This window comes from Pleurodeles waltl, chromosome 8 (genome assembly GCF_031143425.1).
Source record: "Pleurodeles waltl isolate 20211129_DDA chromosome 8, aPleWal1.hap1.20221129, whole genome shotgun sequence".
NCBI lineage: Eukaryota > Metazoa > Chordata > Amphibia > Caudata > Salamandridae > Pleurodeles > Pleurodeles waltl.
The window spans coordinates 389446725-389452893 of NC_090447.1; positions in this window are offsets into that span (position 1 = coordinate 389446725).

Consider the following 6169-nt stretch of genomic DNA (forward strand, 5'->3'; position numbering starts at 1 on the left):
ATAAGAAGGAGAGAACATGAGAGTGCCATATCTACAGAGATATGTCTCTCTCCTCCCTAGTGGCACCACAGACTTTTGCTGCAGTGTGCCATGCACACACCTTTGCGCAATTGTGCAAGGGTGTATATGTGAGTCTAGCATACATTTTGTATTGGAAGGGTACCCTTCCAGTGCAAAACACTATGCTTAGATTACATTCAAAACTTCCTACTTTGTATGTGTGCTGTACAGTGTAGGACACATGCCAATTCGGAAAACAAAGGTGAAAACATTTCCACTGTTAATGTATGATTTCTGAATTGCAATTGTTGAGACCAGGCATGAGATGTTCCAGATGTTATGCTATAAAGAGACTTCAGTTTTTTTACAACCTGGAGAGCACTGATTCTTTCACAAAAAGTAAAACAGACATTATAAATGTTTCTATTGGAAGCCTGGAAATTTAGAGGCCCAAGAAGATTCAAACTGAATTTCAGGTTTCTGGACAATTTAAAAAAAATGTTTAAGAGATAAAATGGCGTTCATCAAGCAACATGATTAATAGCCATAGGAATTTTGAAGACATCTTTGTCTTTGGTAGTACCACCTAAGGAAGGTGGCTAATGCCTCATTTTCATTTACTCTAATTCGGAAAGCATTTCCAACACCGAAAACATCAATGTTTGCTGTGGTATAAAATGTACAACAATGTCACAGATACTCACTTGTGGTTATTGTAAGAAAACCTGCATGACTTTGTCATGCCCAATGTAGTCCTAAAATAAGAAACAGGTAGACTTCACTGTTGACACCAGTGACAGGTGTCCTACAATGGTTTGATTTTTCAAAATTGTAAAGCTTGTGTGGCATGTTAACTTTCTTATACAATGGGGTGATGTGTGTTTTCGTACAGTATTAGAAACAGACAACTGTTTTGTCAAAGATCATGATGTGACACGTCTGACATTTGTTACATTATTTGAATGTTCAACAAGAAACAATCATTCATAAATGTAACTTGCACTACATATGCATGAAGGACAGAAGACAACCCCGTGACATGTAGAATGACTGCTTTCAAAATACTCTATCATCCTGGCAGTAAGCTTTAAATGAAGTTGTTACAAATGTCGTATCAGCTCACAGAATGTAATGTGTTATTGACATTCTCAGAGTTGTGTATCCACAATTAAGCTTAACATGTTGAATCAAAAAATGCCATGCAATGTAAACACATGCAATGTATAGAAATGTATGCCACATTAAAAGGCATATGGTTAATCAGTGTCTACTATCAGGGTGAAAACTATGTGAAGCCATCAATTCCTTGCCTGCTCAAGTTAAGAATATGGTGGCCAAAATGTACATGACTGCTGTGTGCATATTTTCACAGGTAAATGATGGAGTGCAAATTATTTTAGGGATTAATCCTGCTGGGTGTCTCATCCTAAAATCTCTCTTTTTCATTTACTTCATGTGGATCTTTTATGACAGTGGCAAAACAAAATCTAAATTACTACAACAACAATCAATTCATCAATAACTACACTTTAGAGTTAATAAAGAGGATGTTAATTTGTTTTAAAATATTTATTATCTATATATTTCTTCATTAATTCATTAATTCCAAATATCAATGTGCAATAACATACATGCCTTGAATATGTCTCTACTCTGTTGATCCTGCCCTCCCAACTTCAGTGTTTCTTTGTCTAATACAATTCCTACAACTCTTTACGACTTAGTACAAACACACAGCAGAAAGAAAAACTCTGTTATGCCTAAAGAAAGTATGTCTACACACTCTTTATAATACTATTTATAGTAGTATTCTGGACTAGACCTAACACTGTTTCTTTCTATGCAAATATTCACCTATAGCTCTTAGTTTCAGCAGTGATTATGGTCTGAAAGGGTGGCTCTGGAAACAGCTTTCAGCTGCAGAGCAGGATTCACATCGCACCAGCATCTAGCAGCATCAGGACGATGAAGCCCACCTTACACTCCCTAGGACACCTTCTATAACATTTGATTGATACAATTATGAAACATTAAATATAGTTTAACAAGGCATCTTCTGAGTCGGCCAGGAGGTTGTTAGTTTCATCCAGTTTCTTGCCCATTTTATTTATCTGAAATAACAATTTCATGGGTAAGTGAGACACTCTCATAGTTCCCATCAATCATACAAAAGTTATTGTTGCTACCTCTGCGTGTTTACTTTTTAATACATCCCAGCACATTCCAAAGCAGTTTAATTGAATGGTAAAAATGTCACTAATACAGTTTCCTTTGTTTTAAAAGTTTGATGCCATTGAATATGTCAGAGAGAGGTTATGAAAGAAACAGAGAGATAAAAATACCAGTGTGTTTTGCAAGTCATGTAGCGTAGGTTAAATAAAGTGCAAAGTGTGTTTTAATTGTTTAGCAAAAGCAGTTTTTCAGGATGAGCAGTTAGTTCTTAAGTTAATTCTTCATACTTATGAATCTTTTTCTTTGGAAACCTTACCAAGGCCCCTGTGATGATTTGGGATTATCATAATTCTACTTCAATTGGTTATTTGAATTTTTCAGATACTTCCTCTTTCCTTTTCAGTTGCTCTATTTCTTTTATTTTCTTGTATTCTCACTCATTTCTATATCCTTCTTTATTCTTCTCTTTAACTTGGTCTCTCTATTTTTCTCATAATTATTAGTCCTATTTGTACATGAAGACAACAGAAGGCAACAATACAGATTATTATTACTATTACAGGAATTAATATGCAGTTTAGGATTCCTTCTCCTAAACCCCTTTAGCCAAGCTCCAAATTCAGCAAAGCTTTTAGAAATGCTTTCCGCTATAATGGAGTCTCCAATGGTTCTAGATCTAAGGGCCAGATGTAGCAAGCCGTTTGCATGTCGCAAACTGCAAAAATCGCAGTTTGCGCCATGCAAATGGCCTCCTGCGATGCACATTCACAAATTGCGAGTCGGTACCCACTCGCAATTTGTGAATGCGACTCGCAAATAGGAAGGGGTGTTCCCTTCCTATTTGCGACTCGCATCGCAATTCAGAATTGCTTTGTGACCCCGAATGCGGTCGCAAAGCAACTCGCAGTTACCACCAGTGTCCCACTGGTGGTAAATCATTCGCAAAAGGGAAGGGGTCCCCATGGGACCCCTTCCCCTTTGTGAATGTCGACAAAAATATTTTTTCAGAGCAGGTAGTGGTCCTATGGACCACTGCCTACTCTGAAAAAAACTAAACCAAATGGTTTCGGTATTTTTTTCATTTTGCAACTTGTTTTCCTTTAAGGAATACGGGCTGCAAAATGAAAAAAAAAAACTGCTTTATTTAAAAAGCAGTCACAGACATGGAGGTCTGCTGACTTCAGCAGGACACCATCCCTGTGAGTGCAGGGACTCGCTATGGGGTTGCAAAATGCGACCCACCTCATGAATATTGATGAGGTGGGTCTTTGCGACCCCATAACGAGTCGCAGAAGGTGTCTGAGACACCATTCTGCATATGCTTTTGCGATTCTGAAATTGCGAGTCGCACCGACTCGCAATTTCAGAATCGCAAAAGCATATCTTGCTACATCTGGCCCTAATTTTAATTCAGTATTATTTTTGGCATAAGCTTTTATCTTCTGATTCTCATCAGGAATATAGCTGTAACAATTTTCAATTGTAACATTTTATAGACTCTGACTTTCTCAGCCAAAAGGATGTCTAAAGCATAAAGATTTGGTAAAACCATTGATCTGACAGCAATAATCTTGGTGTTTTCTAGCAATACAGCTCCAGTAATAGCCAATCTATCTACAACCATGGATAATTTCCTTACCTTTACATAATTATACAATATTACCCCTATAGCAGTTATAACTGCTTCAAATATGTCTCCTGTTAGTTTTTTTCCTTCATTCTCATGAACACATATACACTTCTTGTATATCTCTTTAGTGCAGGCTTCTAAAGAATCTACATTGTACATTTTGGGAAAGAATAATCCTAAATAACATATTCCCTCCCAAAACATAGGGAGTTTAACGTAACCATTTTTCCACAAACAAAATACAGTCCAGTTATTAAGCGCTCATCTTCTTGTAAGATCTGCCATTCTCATCCTGATAACTCAAAGGTATGTTCACATTTACTATTTCCCATTAATACTTTCCTATCAAGTACTCTTATCTTATACAAACACATTGACTCAGTCAATCTCTCATCCAACCTGTATTTTGGCACAATCATTTACTTTCTAAACTTGTCTTCTTCTCTCTGTCATGCATTCTTTTGTACATCATATTTATTATTCTCAGGTTTCATAAGTTTTTCATTTCTTTCTGCTAACATCTGTTTAAATGTTTCTCTTGTTCATTCATTTTACAAGATAAATTTCCTTTGAAAGTGCCATTTCAAAATTTAAAAAGTAATATTCAAACTGTTGCAATCTATAAACTACGGGTATTATGACCCACACTGAGAAATCCGCCACTATACAGACACCCACACAAGTCCGCCACACCAAAGGTAAGTGAGAAACTGGCGGTAGCAAAACCCACACCGTCACGCCAGCAGGAATATGCCCACAGTATCACACCCCATGAATCAATGCGGGGGTCTTTCAACCGCAGTAAACCATTGGCGGTACACACCGCCGCGCTCAAAATACACACACACACTTACAAAACTACACCACATTGGACAATTCAAAATACACACACCTTACACACATACACACACCACACCCACACAGTCACACCACTATAAAACACCCACCCACATTACCCACAACCCCTTACAGCGAACAATTTTGAAGAAGCAGAGAGAGAGAAAAGCAAATACCACACCATCATCCAGAGGCACAGAACACCATCACACATACACCATCCACGCACCTCAAAGAACACACCCCAACCCATCACCCCACACATCACCCCACACATCCTTACACATATCACTCACACCACATCATGGCACCTCAAAGATATCCCAGGTTTTCTGAAGAGGAGCTCAGGGTCATGGTGGAGGAAATCATCCGGGTAGAGCCACAGCTATTCGGATCACAGGTGCAGCAGACCTTCATTGCTAGTAAGTTGGAGCTATGGTGGAGAATCGTGGACAGGGTCAACGCAGTGGGAAAGCATCCAAGAACAAGGGATGACATCAGGAAGAGGTGGAATGACCTACGGGGGAAGGTACATTCCGTGGTATCAAGACATCAGGTAGCCCTACAGAGGACTGGCGGTGGTCCCCCACCTCCTCCCCCACAACTAACAACATGGGAGGAGCAAGTCTTGGCGATTATGCATCCTGTGGGCCTCGCAGAAGTAGCAGGAGGACTGGACTCTGGTAAAGCAAATCTTTACTACTTTATCCCCCCACCCTACCTGCATGCTATCACATACCCTCACCCGTACCCTCACTCCATCACTCCATCACCTCACATCCACCCCACCATCACAACCCACCCATCCCAATACCAAGCCCTGCATGCAACAACAAAGCACGGACACCCATCACAGACTGCATGGACACCCATCACCAAAGCATGCCCAATATAGAGACACACCCAGGCCACAAAATCACCACTCACACAAGGCTCAAGGTGATAGTGCAAGCACATCAATACAGGGAAACACACCCATTACACAAGAAGGCACATACAGATTCAATAACGATGCATTTACATGCCAACAGGACCCCTACCCAACGTCACCGGACAGCAGGTGCCAGCCATATTCAGTCCCCCCCCAGAAGAGGCCCACAGTGATGGCAGCACCTCTGCAAGCCTGGATCACGATGACCAGCCTGGCCCATCTGGAAGCTCTGGACAATCGGTTACACTGCCACAGTCCCAAACCACCACAGAACCTCCCCTCTCAGGAAAAACCAGCACAGTACCCAACCAGGGGGGCCAAGTCACCCCCCAGGACACGTCAATCAGCAGTGTGTCCACCACTACAGAGACCCAAGGCAACTCCACTAACCCCCGACGATCGGAGACCTGGGGTCAGTGGCAGTGGGCACACGGTTCTGGGGACAGAGGCACAGGACAACAGGGAAGCTGGGTGGACTGCTGTGCGACAGGTGGAGGAAAGGCCCAGGGAATTGACCCACCACGAGGCACTCACCAACATCATGGAGCATACCACCATTCCCAGGAGACCATGTTCACGGTACTGGCCAAGTTTTAGGA